The sequence below is a fragment of the Danio aesculapii genome, chromosome 23, assembly GCF_903798145.1.
Source record: "Danio aesculapii chromosome 23, fDanAes4.1, whole genome shotgun sequence".
Taxonomy (NCBI): domain Eukaryota; kingdom Metazoa; phylum Chordata; class Actinopteri; order Cypriniformes; family Danionidae; genus Danio; species Danio aesculapii.
In genome coordinates this window covers 15357630-15382447 of record NC_079457.1, presented here as the reverse complement: position 1 = coordinate 15382447, position 24818 = coordinate 15357630, and the positions used below count along the sequence as shown (strand labels likewise).

The following is a 24818-nucleotide window of genomic DNA, read 5'->3' as shown; positions in this document are numbered from 1 at the left end:
ATTTTTTTTCTTCTATATTTGGGTCTTACAGGGTTATTTCCCATTTACTTCCATTGTGTTTTGTTCAAAAGGGTAAAACAAATGAGTTTATACAACCATGAGGATGAGTAAGCAATGACAGAATTGGTGTTTTTAGGATGAACTATTCATTTACTGTACCAATAGATATCTACAATTTAACCATCCCTACATTTTTCAACAATGTAATGGGTGGTCAAACTACAACTTAGGGCCCATGGCACACAACATGGTTTGCTGTAGGGAAAGCCAAACAGGTTTTAATTGGTTTAAAGTGCACTCCCCCAGCCCCGACATGCACATGCAGGACAATTTGAGGTTTTCCCATCTCTAGGCGTAGCTTTTATCTAATTTCCTCTCCGCTCTAAGAGACTACACTAATGAATTGGGTAATCACAGATATCTGGCCCATTCAAGTGCTTTGTAAAGTAAATCAATACAGTCTGGCGATGGGCCAGTTGTCCACTTTGACGGACAGTAGAAATCTATTTGTGGAACCAGAGCCAAAAAAATGCTTTTACTCTCTCTCTCTCTCTGGATCATCACATTATCTATCCCTCCCTTCGTCCTCCTCCATCTTCATGGCCTTATTCTCTTCCATGTTAAAGGTAGGTTATCATTTCGTGTAAGGAGCTTCTGGAACTTTGCAGTAGTGGATCAATACGGCTAACACAACTGGCAGGGATTTCTATGAATTTCAAAAGCTTTCCCTGCAGTGATTATGTGAGCCGTTCACTCTGAATGAATATCGATATGCTGATGACTAGCCACACTATGCTAATGCTTCAGGCTTCAAATGAACCACAGCGAACATAACAGTCCTGTAATACGAAATGGATGGCTCCGTGTCATTGCAGAGGTTTTCCTTTTCTAAACACGCTGAAACAAAGTCCCGCAAGGACATCTGTTAGCAATGAGTTCATTAGAATGCTTTAGCGGAATATCTGAGACCGAAGCTCAGATCTTCTCTCATGTGGTTCACCAGTCCTGATCACACTGTAAAATGTTAGTGGAAACCACCATCCAAATCCCTACTCCACACAATTACGTTTAAACCTCATGTGTTAGCGGAGAAAAAAAATGGATTACGGCAAGCTTCAACTCTGTATTCAATTAAACAAACGCACTGCGAGAACATGTTGTACACTACAGCAGAAGTGACAGATTATCAAAACAGAGGTGCTGAACATTACCCGATGTTAACCGCAGGACATAACACTGTCAAATGCAATCAGATGCAATCTGTGTTTGATGAAAAGGCGGCAGTTTGTCTTCAGGAACTCGCTATGGAAATGTAGCTAACAAAAACAATTGTTTTCGGTGCAGTTTTGTCTTACACATTCACATTCATTTATTTTTTTATTTAAAGGGATAGTTCACACAAAAATTAAAATGTACTCTTTATTTACTCACTCTCAAGTGGTTCCAAACTTGTATGAGTTATTTTTCTGTCTAACTCAAAAGGAGATATTTTGATGAAAACCTTTGACTTTCATAGCAGGAAAGCAAATACTATGGAATTCAATTGTTACAGCTTTTCATCTTTTTTTCAAAATGTCTTTTTTTTCTGTTTAACAGAACAACGTTTGCATTACGGTTATCATTACGGTTTGCAAAGTAACTGGTCAATAAATAATGACAGACTTTTCAATTAGGCTGAACAATCCCTTTAATGTACACTAACCAGCCACTTTATATGATACACCAGTCCAACTGCTCGTTAACGTAAATTTCTAATCAGCCAATCACACGGCAGCAACTCAATGCATTCGTCAAGACGATCTGCTGCAATTCAAACCGAGCATCAGAATGGGGAAGAAGGATGATTTAAGTGACTTTAAAACAGGGAACTGAGGCTACAATTTGCACAGGCTCACCAAAATTGGACAATAGAAGATTGGAAAATGTTGCCTTGTCTGATGAGTTTCAATTTCTGCTGCGACATTTGGATGGTAGGGTCAGAATTTGGCATCAACAACATGAAAGCATGGATCCATCCTGCCGTGTATCTACGGCTCAGGCTGCTGGTGGTGGTGTAATGATATGGGGGTTATTTTCTTGGCACACTTTGAGCCCCATTAGTACCAATTGAGCATTGTGTCAACGCCACAGCCTACCTGAGCATTGATGCTGACCATGTCCATCCCTTTTTGACCACAGTGTACCCATCTTCTGATGGCTACTTCCAGCAGGATAACGCACCATGTCATAAAACGCAAATCATCTCAGACATGATAATGAGTTCACTGTACTCAAAAATGGCCTCCACAGTAACAAGATCTCAATCCAATAGAGCACCTTTGAGATGTAGTGGAACGGGAGATTCGCATGATGGATGTGCAGCCGAAAAATCTGCAGCAACTGCGTGATGCTATCATGTAAATATGGACCAAAATCTCTGAGGAATATTTCCAGTACCTTGTTAAATCTATGCCACGAAGGATTGAGGCCGATCTGAAGGCAAAAGAGGGTCTAACCCGGTACTAGTAAGACGTACCTAATAAAGTATCTGGTCAGGGTATATTACAATGCATTTAACTTTTATATTTATCCAACGCAAACAATCTCTGGAAATCAAACTTATATATTGTTTAGATTCCACACACGTTCTTTCAAATTGTCCTCTTACAGACGGTCTCAGGAAACAGAGCTTATAACATGGACTGCATCTTGAATTAAGTCAAGTGGGAAATAAAATGGCAAGAACCGTGGATGCAGGTCTCTGGTGAGGACTGACACTAATCACAAGGTTAATTTACCCACCTCGTGACGTTAAGACCAATTACGGCTGGCAGTCAACAGGGTAATGTACCGCTCTCCTGGAAAACGATGCGAACAATATTAAATGGAGAGGTAGAAGTTTATAGTTAGGAGATTAATAAAGTGGAAGGGTAGGAGTAAACAGATGCTGCTCTGGAGTGTAGGACATGAGATCCTGAGAGAGCACATTAGCATCAACTATCTAATCAACTCTACTCATCTGAATGCAATCAGTCTACAAAACGAGACAACGGCTATATTCAGAAAGGCATATTGACACTTAGCTTACAGGTGACAAGATAAAGAGTTTGCAGAATATCAGTAGAGTGAATGGGGATAAATATGATTTATTCTTGTGTTTAAAGCTTTTGTCATTACGCTACTTCAGTGTCTGAGTCATTCAGAAATTATTATTAAATGCTGCATTAATGCACATCGGTATTCCAATATTTTTACAAAGATGTTTTATACCATTTCAAATATATGTTTGTGAATGCTGTAAAAGTGCACATACATTGTTTACACAGAGTGTTTATGTGGTCATTAGTTTGGGCTAGCTTTTGCAGCTGGACATTGCTGTACAATGCCTTTGATAGGTGAACATTAGCCAGTGGGGGAGTGTCTTTTGTCTCTCCAGGTGTGAATTATTCATGACCACTGTCACACATACAGTATGCTGACCCTGACATTGACTTTACAAAATGTAAATCATTGTAATGTTTTCTTTGAATGAGAGATTAGAACAATTTTCACAAAGCTGTGAAGTAAATATTCTAGTCTACAAGACTAGTTACTCAAAAGTCTTATTCAGGCCCATTCAGTGTGGGTTTTTTTTAAATGTTTTCTCCAAAACCTACTTATCACACATAATTTTTTTTCCCAAATAAACACAAGCATCTACATCAATATTTCTCACATATTATCGTAGCACAGTTGTGCTGAATACAAAAAATAAATAAGTAGCTGAAACAAGCACAAATGTCAGGGCATTTTAAAACACCTTAGCGGCCCCAAAATCACCTCAGACCGCAAAGGGTTAAGCAAAAAGGATGTAAATGCATCCTGAAAGTATCATATAGTAAAAATATTTCATATTGTAAGTTGATGTGTACACTGTATTTCAAATCTTCAGATTAAAAATGCATTATGCTGAGTTGAATCAAAAAGCAAATCGGCTTGATTCATAAACAAATCACTCAAATCATTTTGTCAACTGGATAAACTGATTGATTTAAAAATATTAGAATAAAAGTAATAGTGAAAGTGGTTCTGACTGTATGTTGAATTGTGGACAATCTGCTTGTTAAGTGTGACATCACACAAAGCAGCTTCCGGGTTCAATCGCTGTGTCAAACTGTATGGGGAGACTCAATAAATGGTAATAATAAATGTTTATAAATCACTGTAATACTTTCGAAAATCACAATTGAAATATATATATATATATATATATATATATATATATATATATATATATATATATATATATATATATATATATATATATATTTATATATATATATATATATATATATATATATATATATATATATATATATATATATATATATATATATATATATATATATCCATGACTAATTTCTGATGGCCAGAAAGTAATAAAAATTTTTTATAAATTGTCAAAATATTGGTGTTTGTGATGCAGAAGTCCAGCCACTGTTGTGTACAACATGGTTTTATATAGAATTCACTTTAATGTGTCATATGACTAAAAAGTGGTCATAAACTAATAGTAATTTCTCAATTCAAATGAGTAGCGGCTTAAATCATAACATTGGGATGTGAAAATAAGGGATATGCCCACCATAAAAAGGGATTCCCCCGAAAACCCCTCCCCCCCTTTAAAAAAATCCCCAAATTACTAAATATGTTCATTTGGACCTGTTTCATTGTAAATAAACAGTTAATGCTCAGTAATATGTTTTATTATTATTATTTTAAAAAGAAAAATTTAATTATATACATTAGCAGCAAATACATTAGCAAACAGTTCAGCTTATTAAAATTAAAAGCTATTATAATGAAATAGATTCAAGCTCATTTTCAATATCAAATCTCATTAGTCGTTTCTTTACTGTATAACTTACACATTCTGATTAAAGAACAATGAATTAATCTCCTATTTATTTAAAAAAAATTCTTTTCATTACATTAAATAACAGGTGTCACTTTAAAAATGCACAGATCTAACGTTATAATGAAAGCTTTCGATTGCTTTCCTAACTTTTTATGCTCATTTAGAACGAAATTAGTTGTGTTTAAAAAAAAAAAAAACACCAAAATCGACATCTTTATATATTATTATTATTAATTATGTGTATATGTCTGTTCAAACACGGACCCAGAACTCAGACTTTCGCTCGGCTTCAAATCGCGTGTACAGAATCCGTTTGGGAAGCAGCGTCTATTTATCACTATGGAGCGCGTCAGCTGACAGTCAGAACCGCTAACTTATGACTGTTTTGAGGATTGCATATGAAGGGGAGACGCACCTGTAATGAAAAGGAAAGGGAATCCCGCGGTTTTTATATTTATTTCAAAGTGTTTTCATGCCTAAACAAAGCGAAAGCACAGAACAGACTCACAATTAAGAGCAAGGGGCGGCCCCTGGTGGTTCGGCGGTATGATTTGCGTATAGGGAGGCTAGGCTCTATAATGTTTATGTGCCACCCTTCAGAGAAATACTGAAAATATGGGAGAAATACAGGAAAATACTTTTACGGGATGATAAAGGGATAGAACTATATCACACGGGAGAATCCTAGGAAAAACGGGAGGGTTGACAGGTATGGCTTGGACCTGGAAACAGTTCTCCATACGTCACGACTTAGAAAGTGGATGCTTCAAAGCAGCCTGATTTATGAACATGACATTCAAATCTGTTTTGTGAACTGAATCAGCTGAATCATTTAACGTGACTTCAGTAAAAAGAACAACTCATTGTAAAATTGCTTGCAGTTTTCATAGAGATGAGTTTTCATACAGGACAAAAGAATGAAACACTGCACTCACTACACTGTAAAAATAACATTACAAAAAGCCATCATAACAAAAGCTTTTATGACACTTTAATTTATTTGTATACGTTCATAGGGTTTAACTAAGTATTTCAAGTTATACAAAAAGTTTAACTTAATACATTTAGTCAGTTTGACTGAGGTAAGTTGAGATGACTAGAAATTTTTTTTTTTTTACAATGTGGGACTGAAGCATTCAGGCTACAAAAAGGAGGCAAATTCATCACGCAAATATCATAAAACTGGATCATGGTACATGGACTAGTGAACTATGTCAAGTCTTCAGTTTAGAATTCCATTCATTATTCAGTGATATTATTCAGTGAATTGAGGTGAACTCCAGAATCAAATTAGTCTGATTCATTAACAATTCATTCAAATCGTTTTGCAAAGTGGCTCAACAGATTCCCTGAAAAGATCTGACTCAAAATGATTCATTCGGAAACTGGCCACTTCCAGTTGAAACTTTCAGTAAATAACAGTTTTAGCTTCAGTCTGTTTCTAAACAAAACTTTGAAAAATACTTGGGAACAGAAAGACTACACCTATGGCACCTTTATGGCTTAAAAGCTCCATTTGCTGTAATCCAACAAAAAAAAAGTGACTAATACAATTCTTAAAAGTCCTCATTTGAGTTCCAGATGAAAGGTTTGAAATAACATGAGGGTAAGGAAATGATGACAGAGTTTCATTTGAGAAAAAAAGAGAGAGCGTCCACTGAGATTTTAAAAGCCTCTTTAACAGCTCAAAGTACAAAAACATGGTTTGAAAACAAATTGAAAGCAGTGGCAAAAAGAGCGAATCGAAAAACAAAGAACAGAGCGACTCCAAAAAAAAAAGCGATAATTCACCGAGAAAAAAAAGCAGAATCTCATGAAATAGAGAGTGAGGGAGAGAAACGAAAGACAGCTAAGAAAAAAGAGACTGAAAGAAAGTGGTAGGTATGTGCGTGTGTGTGTGTGTCAGTAATGAGATCACTGCAGGGTGGGCTGTCTAATGGTAATGTAATAGACTAGCTAGAAAGACAGTGTGAGAGAGACAAAAACAGAGATGCAGAAAAGAGAGAAGACGGATGACGAGCTTACAGAGGCACAAAAGCGAAAGGAAGACAGCTGGCCGGTGCTCAGCTCACACACACACACACAAGGCTCGGACACACGACTGTACACGGACAGAAGGCCGACTGAAGACCGAGCCAAGAAGATAAGTGGAAGAGGTCTGGGGGCAGGAGTGTGTGTGTGTGTGTGTCTGTCTTTGTGTGGACGTGTGTTTGATGATTGAAAGGAACAGCAGGGTCTCTCTATCACTCAGCCTTTGGCTCTTTAGCTGAGCTTCAGTTCTGAGCCAGTCTAGGAAAGCTTGAGATTCGTCCTAAAGAACTGTGAGGCTCGCTATGAATAGCAGAATCAAGTCACTTGCTCTCTCTTTTTTTTTTTTTGTCTCTGCTGCTTTTGTCCAAAGGGTCAAACAGAGGTCACGGCACTGAAAAAGTCACATCAGGTCTAAAAACGAGCAATGATGAACAAACAGCATTAGAGTTAACTCACCAAAAAATTACCCTGCATGTCATTCCAAGCCCATAAGGCTTTTGGTCATATTAAGATGAGAATATTTTTATGAGAGAGCACGTATGGAAAAAAATGTGTGAAGAACAGTAAAATGGAAAAATACCCACATTTAAGGTGTCAAATGTACCACAGTAAGGTCTAAAATAAATAACACAACTGAATTAGCTATTGAAAAGCAACCAATCTGTAATATCAGATTTTACTTAGATTACAAAGGAAAGATATTTTATTATCATGGTAGTTTAATCCCTTATCCTCACATTATCTTTCAGTCCTGAAGGTTATTTGCTTATTTATTTACTTTTTTCCTTTTGCTTTCTGGACTCTCGTGTAATTGTGTGGTTCATCCAATGTAAAAATATTTGTTTACCATACTGTTTCTCTGTAAGTAAATAAAAAATAAAATAAAATAAAAAAATTCTAATTCAAGATATTTTTTAATTAAATGAGAGATTTCTGTCAATCCATAGAAAGACAGTACAGAAATGCTTCAAATCACCTGTCAAAAGAAGAAAAAAAAAAATCCATTAGAATCAAGCAGGTTATGAATCCAATGCTGGGATAATCACTGTAAAGATGAGTAGATCTCATTAAAGCATTTATTTAAATTTATACGACAGTTCTGTCTGGTTCTCGAATCTGATTATTCTGCAATAACAGCACTCTTACAGCCTCTTCACTCTTCGCCTCCGCCCACATAGAGTGACAGCATCAATAAACTCACTAAAGTTTGACAAATATTGCTGCTGTTGGGCAACATAATGTACATTTGAGGCTTTATTAATCGAGAATGTAGTTGTTTAGATTGCAACTATGCAGTTTATTTATACGGTTAGTGCCTATATTAGATATTTCTAATTTCGGATTTGGCGGCTATCAACCTGTCATACTGAGCAGAGCAAAGATGGTCATGCCACAAGATGGCGAAAGAGAAAGTGCATTATAAGTCCTTAGAGGAGAAAAACTCAGCGTTTTCTTTTTGTATTTCAAACAACAGCTGATTAAATCATTATAAAACAGGTAAGTGGCATTCTAAGTCAATCTCTCTCTTTTGCATGTTGTAGTGCTGTATTTTTACCATATAATCTGCTAGTGTTCGCTTTGCTTTGGCTTTTTTGCTGTTAATTATAGTGATCTCCCGATTGCAACAGAGAAATACTGGGAAATCTCTGTAAATTGATGGCATTTCATGTCGTTCAGACGTATAATCTTAAAATGTAAGCAAAATAATCTATTTTGTCAATACTTTAGATATTATGCTAGAGAATCGTTCAAATACTAGCTCTAAAGTGATATGTTCTTAAGCAATGGTTTCTGCTGTTCTGACTTCAGCTGCAGATGTGAATGAATGGTGGAAGAAAGTAGTTCCTCATACAAAAGGGTTTTTGAGACTCTCAGTGTTTGATTTTTTAAATATATACATGATTATACCATCTAATTGTTCTATCAACACAATATCACATTCTTAGCAGTGCAATAGCAGGCTGTATATCGTCACTGGTGGGACACTAAGGCACTAGGTCTGCACAATGCACGCCGCACACCAGGGCCGATATACAGTCATATCGCACTGCTACTCGTGTGATATTGCTCATATAAACACTGGTTATTGGTTACTGCAGAAACTCAAACATACATTGTGATAAGCAAGGATGAACCTTATTGGTCTCATGTTTTATAAAAGCATGAATCACAAAAAATGAATGTGACCATTGAAAAGGATTGATTCATATGAGTGAGTTTTGAGTGAATAGTCTTTCAACAGATTTTTAACATTCAAATACAAGTATAATGCGAAAAGATTATTATATAATTGCAATACTTGAAACATCATATCTGTCTATAGAGGTATTGCATAAAGTGTTTGCTTGTCTAATTCAAAAACTCTCTCGACTTGTCTTTCCCTTTGGAAAATCAGGACAAGCCAATCTTCAATATGTGCTCTCACAGCTCCTAATTTCAACAGCCAATCAGAGTCTCCCACTATTGGCAGGAGGCAAATTGAAGTTGAATTGCCCAGTGTACAGTAACATGATTAGGAAGATTGCTCGCAATCTCGCTGAGAGTCAGCAAGGTGGCACTGAGGGTGCAACACCATCTGCAATCACAGCAGACAATAATGATTACTGTAATCACCTGATCAGGACTCATCTGCTGATAAAACTGCTTTCATGACAACAAAATGTTTCAAAATAGTACAGTTTAAAAAGTGATATTACAGATACATATTTTTAAGTCTATTTTATAATGGGAAAAAATGAGAGATCACTTGAAATGTACTTATTTATGATTTATAGTTAAAAATATGACATTATTTATAAGATCTCTATAGATTAAATCAAATCTTAATATTTTACTCATTAAATCCAGTAAATCTACTGAAAATGAACTGTTTTACATATGTTTTTAAAGTGTTTTTTACTCAGGGGTATGAATAATTTCAAGCTTTACTGTATATATATATATATATATATATATATATATATATATATATATATATATATATATATATATATATATATATATATATATATATATATATATATATATATATATATATATATATATATATATTAGTGGTAGGCTGTTATTGACGTTAACGTGTTGCATTAACACAACACTCTTATCGAGCGATAAAAAAAATATCGCCGTTAATCTATTCTCAAAGTTGGGTCGGGAGCTGGGTCTATTCTACGTAAGCTATGATGACTTTCACCTTGATATTTTAGAGCTGATGTATACCTGACCGGTGAGCCATCTGACAAAAAAGTGCCCTTTGAATCAAATCAGCACATCGACAGGGCTCATCATTTATTTTAATCACCAATTATCATAGTAGAACAGTTTTTCAAGCAGTTTGTGATGCATTTTGGAAACAGGAGATGAGCCCCTGGTCTAATGCACCACCAGGCTATACGTAGATACCCGTTCTCAAAGATTTATTATTTGGGTGGCACACATATTTTCTGAACGCCTTCGGCAGAATTCAAATGAGCCATTTTAATTCAGATTAATCTAGATTAATTTCGATATTAATCTAGATAAAAAAAATGATCTATACCCACCTATAATATATATATATATATATATATATATATATATATATATATTATGTATTTATTATAGTGATACTATTGGGAAAAGACAAAGCATTCCTTTTATAGGTGTATTATTGTGAATTCAATGTGACATTGAAGTAGTGGGAAGTGATTGCACCGCATATTCTATTGTTTTGCTCATTTGTGTACAAAGTAATTGAAGCTTCCTCACAGTGCCAAAACCAGAAGCAACATTTAAACGACTACATCCTGCGACTATTTGTATCTGGCAGCAGAAACCGCATTTTCCTCAAGTGTCGATACTTAAAATAAATAAATAAATAAAACTATTCTGGAAAAAGGAAATCATGGATAATAACACACCACAATAAATATGAAATTAAAACGAGAAGCTTGTCTTTTACAAAAAAAAAACACACTAAATTTAAGTAATTATGAAACAGCAGGAGAAAAGCGTATAACCTCAGCCAGCAGCACTACAGATACACCAATTTGCGTTCCACACAACGGCAGAATTTATTGTAGATTTGCAGCTTGTTGAGAAAATGCCACCCGTATGAAAACCAATGTGCCGGGTGCCCCCTTGACCTTGAAAAAACAAATTAACACAAAACTGCCGGGCAAGTTTTGCTTAGCGGGGCAAACTCTAGTGAGGGTTTTTGCTGCTGACAGCCTGTTTCTAAATGACTCATTAAGTTTCTGCTAAAGTAAAAACCATCTCTGCCTATCTCTCGGAGGAATGAACGGTGCAGACATCTGGAGAAAGAGGAATGTCAATTTATGAAATCAACAGAAGAGTTTTGTGCACAGTTTTTAGTCAGTGTGTTTACTGTAATCTCAATGGCAAGATTTTAACAAATGCATGGTTTTAATTGACAAAATAACCTTGACAATACCACTGGATTTCAACCAATATTCTGAAAATTCTCTAAACAAAAGCAAATTTGACCTGTTAGTATTATTATTTACATAGATACGCACAATCTAAAGTGTTTTAGCATTACACGGCTCACTGTTGTGATGGAAACTATTATATTAAGCATGAAAAAATGAAGTGTGACAACATAGAAAGGAAAACTGTGTCAAGCCCTTTCATGAGATGTTTAAAAATGCATACTGCTACATTTCAGTGAGCATATGTGCTAGTTTTGTGTGTATCCTCATGGGACATACATGGTTTTATTCTCAGGTTGCCATGAAGCTAGGCTAAAGTACAGAAGTGCTGGAAAACATGTTACATGTTCAAGCATTTTCCCCTTCCCTTCACCATTTCCAACTCTCTTCCCTGCTGCGTACCCCAGACAATAAAGCACGTCTTCAGCCATGGCTCATTACAAACCAAATCCAAGGAACGACACGGTAGAATCAGGAGGATACAGACTGGGAAAGCTAAACACGATGAAGCCACCAAACGCAGCTGTTTCCCAGCTCATCAAAGACTTCAGCAACTAGAACCACAAGGGATGCTCAGAACAGAATAAAGGTGTTTCTGGGATAAAACCAATCGAGGTTAAGCTAACTACTGCAGCAGGCACAGCTGCAAGCTCAGTCCACTAAACCGAAGATTCTTTCATGTGTCGCAGTCAGCTGCAGATCACCGCTGTGTCTCTGCTCCAGTCCTCATCACGTCCACCATGTCAGTGATGATGTCAGTGTCGAGGAGAGTGGGATTGGTGCCCAGAAACTCACTTAACCAGTTCAATGAGACATTTGTCCAATTAGAGCCCCACTTGCCTGCCAGAAGGAAGCCACCTGAACCGTTCCTCTAAGCCCTGTCGGAACACAGTTCAAACCTAATGCTGATTAACTAACGAAGCAGGATGACAGGAATCGGTTTGGTCATGCATGTCCACTGCGCTGTTTGGGTTGTTAAAGCTGGCATAAACAACACACCGAAACAAGAATCTAACTAAAATTAGCAATGCCAAACATGACATTTCTCAGGAGAATGATTAGATGCTTTCAAAATGGTGGTAGGTAAGCTACTTAAAAAAAAAAATAAATTGCAATTTATTGTAGCATGCCACAACGTCCAAAAAATGTTTGCTGAGAAGATGAAGTAGCAGTGCTAATGACTACATTTCTCAGGAACGATAGTAGTGGTGTTTTCTAGTCAGCTAGTTTTTCCAACAATTAGCAATATAGCTTGCTGCAACTACCTGTACAAAAACAGTATTGAGGAGAAGATAAATAAAAGTAGCGATGCTAATAGTAGCACCGATATTTCATAACAGTAGTCAGCTAGTTTTTACAGCTCTCCTAACAAAATTCTGATAGGCTAACAAAGCAAAATGATATGAATCAGTATTGGCAAGTATTGATAAGATGTTAAATCTGACATTAACAGCAAACAAAAATAGTGTTGAGAAGAACTAAAAGTAGCAATGCTAAAAATGGCATATTAGAGAATGATAGAAGCACAGTTGTTTTCAAAACCCTACAGTCAGCTAGTTTTTTCCAACAATTAGCAATGTAGCTTACTGCAACTATCTGTAGAAAACCAGTGTTGAGGATAAGATAACTGAAAGTAGCGATGCTAATAGTAGCACAGGTGTTTTCATGTAAGTAGAGTCAGCTAGTTTTTCTTACAACAATTAGCTTGCTGCAACTACCTGTACAAAAACAGGGTTGAGGAGAAAATAACTGAAAGTAGCAATGTTAATAGTAGCACAAGTGTTTATTTTTATTTATTTATGTACAGTCAGCTAGTTTTTCCAACAATTAGCAATGTAGCTTGCTAGGGTGGTCAAGCTGGTTTTAGCTGGTCATCTCCCAGCCTGACCAACTAAGACCAGGCTTGAAATGGCTGGAAACCAGCCTGGAAATGGCCAAACCCCCTATAAAACCAGCCTGGTTGACCATCTAAAACCAGCCAACCAGCCTAGGCTGGTTTAAGCTGTTTTTTTTTCAGTAGGGAACTCAAAGCATTGATGATTATAGTAGCACAGGTATTTTAATAAAAGCACTCAGTTGGAAAAAAAAATCAGCTAGTTTTTTTCCAACTGTCCTAATAAAAGTCTGATTGGCTAATAACGCAAGATGACAGGAATCAGTATTGTCAAAAGTTGTTGAGATGTGAACTGTATGAGATGCATGATATAAACTGCAAACAAAAACAGTGTTTGGAAAAAGCTAACTAAAAGTAGCAATGTTAAAAATGGCATTTCTATAAGAGCTTTATTTCCAACAATTAGCAATGTAGCTTGCTGTGACTACCTGTACAAAAACGGTGTTGAAGATAACTTAAAGTAGGATGCTAATAGTAGCACATGTGTTTTAATAAAAGCACAGTCAGCTAGTTTTTCCAACTGTCCTAACAAAATTCTGATTGGCTAACAAAGCAAAATGACAGGGATCAGTATTGTCAAGAGTTGTTCGAGATGTTAAATCATGTCACACTAAAACAGTTTTTGAAAGAAGCTAACTAAAAGTAGCAATGCTAAAAATGGCAAATCTACAGTTTAAGATAAGATGTGATAGAAGCACAGTTGTTTACAAAACCCTACAGTCAGCTAGTTTTTTCCCCCAACAATTAGCAATGTAGCTTGCTGTTCCAGGTAGTGCAAAAACTGAAACTAAACTGACATAAACAGCAAACAAAAACAGTGGTTGGAAGAAGCTAACTAAAAGTAACAATGCTAAAAATGGCATATCTATAAGAGATTGTGAAGCACAGCTGTTTTCAAAACCCAATTAGCAATGTAGCTTGCTGCACCATACAAAAACAGTGTTGAGTAGAAAATAACTGAAAGTAGTGATGCTAGCACAGGTGTTTTAATAACAGTAGTCAGCTAGTTTTTCCAACAATTAACAATGTAGCTTGCTGAAAATTGTGGTTCAATGCTAACATTTATTTTAATTGAATGCTGATATTTTTGTGCCAGATAAACACTACCCTGACTGTGAAAACTTTAAGCTGCATGTTCAGATATCTGTTTCAATACTAGGCTCAAACTTGTTTAAGATTTGATCTAAAAAATAGCTTGACTGTCGTTTATCTGCTTTAAATTAGAAGTAGCTTGTGGCATGGAAAACTACATTCTAACTAGCTCCCCAACACTACATAATGCAGATGTAAAATTGTTTCCCTTAGGGATTTTTTACATGAGTGGAATTACCATGTAGGTCATGCAAACTGCTCTTCGCATCACAGTACTTATTATACCACCAATTAGAAATAGAAGGATGTCTAATGGGGGCACGTATAATTAGCCCAGGTGCTCTTTTCAATTGACTTTTTTTTAGTAAACCTGAGTCACACCGTTTCCTGCAGTCCCACAGTTCACAACGCCAGCGCTCTGATTGGATTAATGTAGTTCAGATCGTGTGACCATCTTAAATCAGCACTAATCTCCCAGTGGGATAACTTTAAAGATCTAATTTTAGTATGCGGTCTTTTCCTCTCTAACAATATCAAAGAGAGAGCAACCCTCTGGGGCTGATCGCTCCTAACGTATTCCCCCTCCTCTCAGGAAGCCTACACTCTCCCTTGAGATTTGCACTTAAAACACAATATAAACTTAACTTCACGCCCTATAATTAATCTGACGCAACACTCCTAACGGAGGCTGATATTTTCCGATAGCAAATATAGCCTACTTAGTATCTTGCTCTGCTACAAATAACTTGTATTCACTGTAAGCATTAAATATTAAAATAGCACTGAATGCATTCCTTATGAATTTGAATTTGCAAGTTTACTACAATCAGATGCTGTCGATGCTGACCTCTAAAAAAAAAAGAGCTGAATGGGATGGCGAATGCCAGTGATGTTCATTTCGCTGTTCTTGTCACCCTTATCTGCCAAAATCCCGCTGAGGTGAACAGTATCACTGCTCTGCCACCCATCGGCTCAGAGGGCACTGGCATCGCAGTAAGGTCGCGAGCCTTTAACACACAAAACCCTATTACATTCTCTGACAGACAATAGCATAATATAGCCATGAATATAGCTAACAATAATATACAGTTTAATTTGCTAAAAACTGGTATGATTGAAACCTGGTAAGTGTTTTTTAACAGAAAAGTACAATATATAAACAATGTCAAAGTGATAGTATTTAAATTATATACAGTTAAAGTCAGAATTATCAGCCCTCCTGAATTAGTATTAGTATTTTTTTCAACACATTTTCATACATAATAGTTTTAATAACTAATTTCTAACAACTGATTTCATTTATCTCCCCGGCAATATGACAGTTCATAATATTTTACTGGATATTTTTCAAGATACTAATATTCAGCTTAAAGTGACATTTATTAGGTTAATTAGGCAAGTCACGGTAATAAGGCAAGTCATTGTATAACAGCGGTTTGATCTGTCCTCAACCACCGGTTTGTGGATCAATTGGTTACAGGCCGCACAAGAAATCAGTAATTATTTTAATTATAATTATTATCTGAGTCTGAACAAGCTTTTATTTTGAAAAATCTTTTATTTTGAAAAATGACTCTATTGTCTCGCTTACATCTCCGTCACTTGAGAGTCCAAATTTAACCCACAAGCAGCAAACAGAATAAGAAACAGACATTTTTGGAAAGTTTCTTTGCTAAGGTGAAAAGACTCAGTAAAAGACCCACAAAATGCCAAGGAATGAATCCACAACCCATTTGTCAACAAATCAAGTGAATCCACCATGTCTGTGCAAGAAGATCAACTGCTGGAGATCACAAATGACGGCCTTTTAGGGGCTGTTTGCATATCACTTCTTTTCTAGAGTTTCAAACAAATTTGTTGACTCGCCTGATTCACCAGGCGCATCTAGTTGAATGAATGCTGCGAATGCACTGCGAGTCATGTGACCAGAACTGACCGTTCAGCTTCAACTTGTTTGGAATATACACATTTCGGACTAATTATCTCAGACAAAAACAGAACACCCAAACACTGCAATGCTTTGTCATTTTCTCCATAAATGAAACTTGTATCAGAGTGACAGCAATGTCTTGCCATCCCTTCAGAAAATGGTTGGTGGTCGCCTAGCAATCTACGAACCACCATACCCGCCAAACCACTGTTATTCAATGACTTGCCTAATTACCGTAACTTGCCTAATTAACCTAATAAATTGCACTTTAAGCTGAATACTAGTATCTTGAAAAATATCCAGTAAAATATTATGAACTGTCATAATGCCGGGGAGATAAATGAAATTAGTTATTAAAATCAATTGGTACCAGGCTGCACAAGAAATCATTAATTATTTCCGTTTTCTTTATTATCTGAGTCTGAAGGATCTTTTATTTTGAAAAATCTTTTGTTTCGAAAAATGATCGTATTCTCTTGCTTACATCTCGGTCACTTGAGCGCCCCAATTTCACTCTCAAGCAGCAAAATGAGTAAGAAACAGACGTCTTTGGAAAGTTTCAAACTGCCAAGGTATGAATCCACAACCAATTTGTCAACAAATCAGATGAATCAACCATGTCTGTGCAAGACGATCAACTGCTGGACATCACAAATGATGGCAGCCTCTTAGGGGTTGTTTGCATATTTCACTTTTCTAGAGTTCACACAAATTCGTTGATGCGCTCATACCTTCTAGACAAACCCAGTTGAATGAATGTCGCGAAGTCACTTGACAAGAACTGACCGATCAGCTTCAGCTTGTATGGAATATACACATTTCGGATAAGACTTATTATATCAGATAAACAGAAAACACCCAAACACTGCATTGCTTTGTCATTTTCTCCATAAATGAAACTTGTATCAGAGTAACAGCAATGTTTTGTCAGCTTGTTATCCTCTGAGAAAACGGTTGGTGATCGCCTAGGAATCTACGAACCACCATCCCCACCCCTGGTCTGTGGTAAAATGCTCAAGTGTTGATCGGTCTGCGGTGATAAAAAGGCTGGAGATCACTGCTGTAGACAATCGGGGAAAAATTGCTTAAGGGGACTAATAATATTACTGTAAAATACTGTGAAAAATTCCTTGCTCTGTTAAACATCATTTGGGAAATATTTGAAAAAAAAAAAAAAAACATTGTAGGCTAATAATTTTGGAGGGCTAATAATTTCGACTTTAATAATAATTAATATAGAATTTTGACTTCAACTGTACATAAACATTTAAATAACCATTGGCTGTGCATATAAAAGGTTACACTCATACAGTATAAGTGATTATGCCATTTTTCAAATCCTACATACTATTAATCAATCTGAGAGTCTATGAGGGCTATTAATATCGCTTCAGCATATTCAAGCACTCTCCAATATTTCACTGCCTAAATCAGTGGGTCAACATTACAGAAAAGGATTGTGAAAAATGACTAATGCTCGAACTGTTTAACCTACAGTAGCTTGATGGAAGCTGGACAATAGCACCCTGGGTCTGCACAGGGTCTGCTTTCATTAAATCATTCAAAGGGCTTTTTCCCCCTCAACTTGTGTGTCCGGCTACTGGTCCAGCCAATGCTGCAAGAGTCGCCTGTATCTGCTTCACCAAGACACAAAGACAGAGAATAAGCATGCGAGAGAGACAGAGAGAAAGAGAGCTCAGCCAGCATGGAACTTCTGCTTGGAGCGAGTAAAGGCTACAGCAGGGGACTGTGTCGATTGAATGGGGAATTGGTGTATGTGTGTGTGTCAAAGAGAGAGAGAGAGAGAGAGAGAGAGAGAGAGAGAAAGAGAAAGTGGCAATAGAAAGTGGTGGGTTTGCTCTTTGGGAAAGGAGCCAATCCAATTACAGGCAGCAGTGCAAGCCCGGTTTCTTCAGCTGAGCTAAATTTCACATTTCATCAGTCTCTTCCCTTCTCTTGCTGCCACTGTGCTTCGCTTTTCTCCCTCTTTCTCCGGTTTCCCTCCCTCTGCTCTTTCAGGTGGAGGACAGGAATAGGCAGATCACAAAACTGAGTTCATTCTTCAAAGGATGAGGCACAACTGCTTAACCCTGTCCAACAATATATCATCTACAGAGCATCAAAACCCTGAAACATTAGCATGGCCACAACTAAGGCTGGACATAAAGCTAAAAAAAAAATATTATTTAATAATTAATATTATCAAAAATATACATTAATCTAAGAAAGTAAAATTAACCAACCAACCTTTATTTATAAAGCATCTTACTAGAACCAAGATTGATCAAAGTGCTTTACACCAGTAAAAACTAATTATACAACACAACTAAAATGCATACAATGCAAAAACAATACAAAAGATATCAATAAAATACAGCAAAACATTAAAACAGAGAAAAGTGTCAGTGCTACTATGCATTAAAAGGTATTTTGAACAAGTGGGTCTTAAGCTTGGCTTTAAAAAGCAGCAGGTCAGTGATTGTACGAATCTCAGTAAGAAGGGTATTCCAAAGAAAATGTTTCTGCATAACCTTGATAATATGATATATATGATATAATATGACACATAACATATTTTGTGCTGATTCGTTTCACATTTTAAACATCTAAGATGATGCTTCACGAATACAAATCAGTATAAATATACAATACTGGTCATCATACTAGTTATCAGCATCACAGACTAACTGGTTAGCTGCCACGCTGACCAAAGTGAAAGAGCAGCATAGTGCACCAGATAGCAATAAGTTAGATACATAAGAAAGTACTGCACATGCTCACCAGAAATGCAAGGTTCTCTCAAATAATGTGACAACATGACAATTCTATATACTTGCTCCTGCTGCTTGCAATAGCATTACTATGCTGTCATGGCAACACTGGTAAAATGACGCTTCTCGACACATTTACTGTCGATACAATTGGTACTGTCAATAAAATGTTATTTTTATATTTTATTGGCTTGTGATTTTAAAACCAATAATGATTTGAATTAAAAAATCCTTACAATTACTCTATTTAATAAAATAATACATAATTTATAACAAAACAATTCTGAGTTCAGGCTCAGTTTTGGATTTCAGATTTTGATAGATGGTTTAATAAACATCTCAGTTCGAGAAAATTAGAATTCTCTGCATATTTTTTTATATTTCAGGTCTTACAGGGTTAAAAAGCTGGTCAAATACTTTTAAAAAGGATACCTACATGTACATGTACTGTGCCCTCTGACCTAACATGGCAAAATCCTAAAAAAAAAAATAGAGTCCAAATAAACGTGGCCATAACTAAATGCATTTGAATTCATGTCAATACCAGGTAAATGTTAATTAATCTGAGATGACCACTTGTGATCTGATCACTATGAAAACTGGAAACAGATCCTAAGTTGCACAGTTGGACAAAGGCTCATGGACCCAAAGTCAAGCCTCTCCAAAATACCAGCTTCCTGAGCTCTCTGGGTTTGTTTGTGAATTCTCCAAAAGACACACTTTCTGGGGCCGTGAAATCTCCGTAACCTTTCCAAAACACACAAGCTCTCATAAGGCCTGTCTCATCCTCTTCCTCCGACACTGTTACACCCTGTGCAGATGTGGCTGAATCCTCAGGGTTTGCAGAGACTATCGCATTTCCATCTACGGCTGTGTTCTATTCTTAAGGCCTCATATGTTTGCCCTAAACCCTTCCGAGGGTTTATCCTCCAGGCTTTTGAAAGGATGAAGGATATACAATAAAGAAAAATTTTCCTTGGAAGGTACTTCTGCATCATCTTGCATCATCCTAATTCCACGCTAACTGTATGCGCCATTCTGCTTTATTTCCACTAGGGTGGCGATATGCACCAGCCGGAGACTCTACAACAACCTTGAGGCTAGATAAACATGCCACGGCAGCACTTCTAAGAAGAGCACCGCGCTGTTGGCCTAATTTAATTTTACCAACTGTGAGAAGAGAAAAAAATAACATTAATTAATGAGCCACTAAAACAAGAGGATTACAGAGAGCGAATGCCTCCGATGCCACTTCCTGATTGTGCTGCTGATTCAATTATAAATTAATTAATCAAGGCGCAAAACACAATTTGGACGTTGCCATGCTACAGGCATGAAACAAACACTCGGTTTTGACACTTAGACATTGTCCGTTCTCCCTGGTGTCTGGGAAGGCAGCTGTTATTTGTGTGTGTGTTTGAAAGTAGGAGGGGGGGCAGGTGGGAATGAGGGACAAAACCAACGTTTGTGGAGCAGGTCTGTCTTTCTGTCTTCATCCCTTTGGTGTCTCCTGCAGCTGCTGCGGGGTGAGGACAGGAGGTGGGCAAGCCTGTTCCTGCTCATCTAACAGGGCCTGTCCTGTCACTCAACGCCGTCGTGCCCCAAAGGGGGTCTGAGTCCCAAAAGCAGCTGACAGAGCCCTCGTCATCTTCATAATTGCCTACTGCAGGTAGTCTCATCTTGCTACCAACCGCAGCCAGATCATTAGCCACATGCTAACATGTCAACACAACCTGAACTGGCTGCTCACTAATAGGCAAACAATTTGAACCACACAAATAGATCTGTAAAACATCATGACGGTCTTCTTTTGAACAGTTTAGTACATTTAACACTGTTCATTTGATTGACAAACATTACACCCACTGGCCACTTTATTAGGTACACCTTACTAGTACTTGGTTGGACTCTCTTTTGCCTTCAGAACTGCCTTAATCTTTTGTGGCATAGATTCACAATGTACTAGAAATATTCCTCAGAGATTCAATCCAATCTTCTATTGTCCAATTTTGGTGAGCCTGTGCGAATTGTAGCCTCAGTTTCCTATTCTCAGCTCACAGCAGTAGCACCTGGTGTGGTCCTCTGTTACTGTAGCCCATCCGCCTCAAGGTTGGACGTGTTGTGTGTTTAAAGATGCTCTTCTGCATACCTCAGTTGTAACGAGTGTTTATTTGAGTTACTGTTGCCTTTCTTTCAGTTGGAACCAGTCTGGCCATTCTCCTCTGACCTCTAGCATCAACAAGGCATTTGCGCCCACAGAACTGCCGCTCACTGGATATTTTCTCTTTTTCAGACCATTCTCTGTAAACCCTTGAGATGATTGTGCGTGAAAATCCCAGTAGATCAGCAGTTTCTGAAATACTCAGACCAGCTTGTCTGGCACCAACAAACATGCCACGTTCAAAGTCACTTAAATCACCTTTCTTCCTCATTCTGATGCTCGGTTTGAACTGCAGCAGATCGTCTTGACCATGTCTACATGCATACTGTAAATGCATTTAGTTGCACCATGTGATTGGCTGATTAGATATTTGCGTTAACGGGCAGTTGGACAGGTGTACCTAATATAGTGGCCGGTGATTGTATATTTGAATAAAGATAAAACAAAAAAAAATGATGTTTTATTGTACATAAAGCCTTTATAATATAATGTAATCCCAAATGGAACACTAACTTTTGCACTAACCGGAAATTCAAGTAATTTCCCAGTTAACGGTTTCCAAATTAGTGAAATAATTACCAAACTACCAAATGGTACCTGTCATGCCAGCATTCACCATTAGCAGGTGGCATAATTACATATTTAGTATAATTCAAGAGTTCACACTTAGCTATTACTGTACTGATTGCAGGTTTGGCATGCTATCCCAGGAGAGAACCCTCAGCTCAAAGAAACTTGAGCCCAGGGCTCCAGCCTGGTCATATAGCATATAAGGGAGTCTGAGATCAGGAAGTTCTCGAGAGCTCCCCTTAGTAAAGGAGAAAAGGGGGGAGATGAGGTGGATGGGAGGTGGGGGGGGGGGGGTTAAGTAAAAAAAAAAAACTGGGCTATTTATTGAGGCCTAGGATTCACCTGGTTGGTTTAACGTTGATTGTGATGCGGTACTAACCACGATCAATCATAGCACGTGATCCTCTCGAAATTAGTTTATTAAACTTCTCTAAAAAGAGTAACCCAATCTTAGTGACTGATAGCTCCTCCCATTCCACCAGGTGCAAAAAAAGCTGTGACCGTTAAGTGCATGAAGTGTTCAACATTCGACACTTCTTTTTATTGGTTGAATACACTATTACTTACAGAATTTTTTCTACAAAATGACATAGAATAGTGCACAAGTATGTGATTTGGGATGCATCTCATGTCAATAGTCAGCAAAGAACACTTTAAAGGGTCATGAAACCCCCCTCTTTCAGTTCAAGTCTACCTCAGAATTTTTTCCAAAAATGCTCCGATTTGGGCTTGGAACACTGAGAGCAGAGGGATGAGTGAGCGTGGCCAACAGAGCAGGGGAAAAAGAGGGGAGCGAACAACTGTCAGTTGGCTCACAAAATAAGATTTTATAGTTTACAAAGTTAAAATGCAAAGAAATAAACAATAAGTAATTTTCACATACAGATAACCACAATTTGTTATATCATCATAAAGATAATTGTGTTTATATACAATAAACACTAAATCAGGAGGACTTTTCTCCTCCTCAATCCCCAGGTCTGAATGCAGACACAGTGGATAGCAGTACAGCAGGTCTCTTGCCCTTTCTATTTCAACCATTAGCCCTGCCGGTAATCTGAAGGATTTTAAACATGTGCGAACAGAACAGCACAGATGTAGGTGATAGTGGTGTAACGGATCACAAATCTGCAGTTCGGATCACTCTAAGGTTTTTGAGTCACGGATTGGACCATTGTTTTGGATAGGCAAAAAAAGGAGGAGACAAATGTCATTTGCTTTCCATTTATACAAAAATAATACAGCAAAAAACATTGCTTTTAACAAACAGAACTAAGAACCTGTAATTTTAATAAAAAAAATAAAAATCAAGAAAGAAACAGCCAAAAAAAGAAAAGTATTCAATACGAAATATGATCTTTGCTACTGTTGCTGATAATGTTAAATATAGAAATATTTTATAGAGATATAGAAAACATTTGATATTTATCTTCAATTAATGATTCAACAATTCACACATAAAACTTCATTTCATTATACGAAATGAATATATATTATTTTTGAAAACCTATTCAGTGACATAGTTTTGATGTTTGTTTTGCCATCTGTTGATTACACAATGTAATTGCTTTCACCAGTGTCTTGTTTCATTAAACGGTGATTTTAATCTTTACCATAAACATCAGTGTTTATATCTGATCTATAAACTGTTATCCCAGTATTTCTGTGTTATTTGATTGTTTGTAACTAACTGAAAAAGTGTAAAAACTGGATCTCTTTGAAGGATTAATAAACATATGCAAATCATTATCATTTATCGTTCATGTTGCGCGGGTTTGAATTGATATCATGATCTTTTAATGTCTACTGTAACTGTGCAGTTTTACACTGAATGCATTAATGCAGGCTAAACAAACAGTGACAGAAATCACCCTTAATTAATAGCCGAAAGCATTGCGATTGGTCTCACCACAACTCTTTCTGTCATCATTATATTTTACAGGGAAGCCAAAAGGCTTTCATACACGTGATTTGAATGACACGCGAGGCGATCTCTCTAAATGTTGGATTAACCTACAAGTTCAAAAAAAGTTATTAATCCGCGGGTTGCCGTGGGTTGTGATCTGTACCGATCACTGATCAACAGTAATCCGTTACACCCCTTATAGGCAATGTGTCTGAATGGTAACAGACTCAACTGATAAAAGACAAAGTCGCCATGCTCTCCCGACAAAAATGTTTGCTGCAAACCAACAGCTTTGCTGGATTGGCCCTGACAGAATCGCAGGAAAAAACATGCAACAAACCCCATGGATCATGGAAACAAACACATACGACCCGTGCCGTGCAAACTCTGTGTCACTCAGTCATTGAGTCTCACAGCTTGGCAGATCTGCCGTGCCTTCGGAAAGCATGAGCTCTTCTCATAGGAACTCTGCTATAAATAATAACGAGAAACCGACATGTCATCACTTCACCAGCAGATTCGCGCTATACGTCATCAATATTGATCTCGCTCCAAAAATTATTTTAAACCCGGAAGATAAAATTAGCTGACAAAAGCTCCAACATTATCCAGTTTTCCCCACATTTAAGGTTAACAGGTGCTAACTTTGTCTTAATTGATGCTCAACACACACAAATCTGTTCAAATTTTTTAAAAAATACTCAAGGGTGTCTTGAACCTTTAACAAAAGCCAACACTGACATAAAAAGGTTACATCACAATTTGCACTATTAATAATATTTAAAATATTAAAATAAAAGGCTTGGCTCGCCAAAGAATGATAACAATAATAATTAAGATATACTTCTAACATAAATGTATAAACGAGTTGACACCACAGCACAGACAATATCACTGGAATATTGTAATGGATTTTTCAAGCCAATAAACAATGGAAGCCAATCAGAATCCATTCTATTAAACAAGCTTGAGCATTTAAAGAGACAGATGAGCAGCACACAGTGAGAATGAACAGAAATCTATCGTTCACTGGTTGAACAGGCACTGAATCCTTTAATTATTCAGTTTCTTGTTAAAAAACGTTCACAAATCAAACAGGAAGCAAGCAGTTTCATGTTGATTTCAAGCGACAGAAGCCGAGTGGTGGTTTCTTGTTA

At 37.0% G+C, this 24818-nt stretch overlaps 1 protein-coding gene across 1 annotated transcript in view; it reads right to left on the bottom strand.

Moving 5' to 3' along the window:
- Nucleotides 1-24818, bottom strand: part of plxna2 (plexin A2) — a 380453-nt gene that overhangs the window by 291740 nt on the left and 63895 nt on the right. The gene's annotated exons all lie outside the window — the stretch shown is intronic.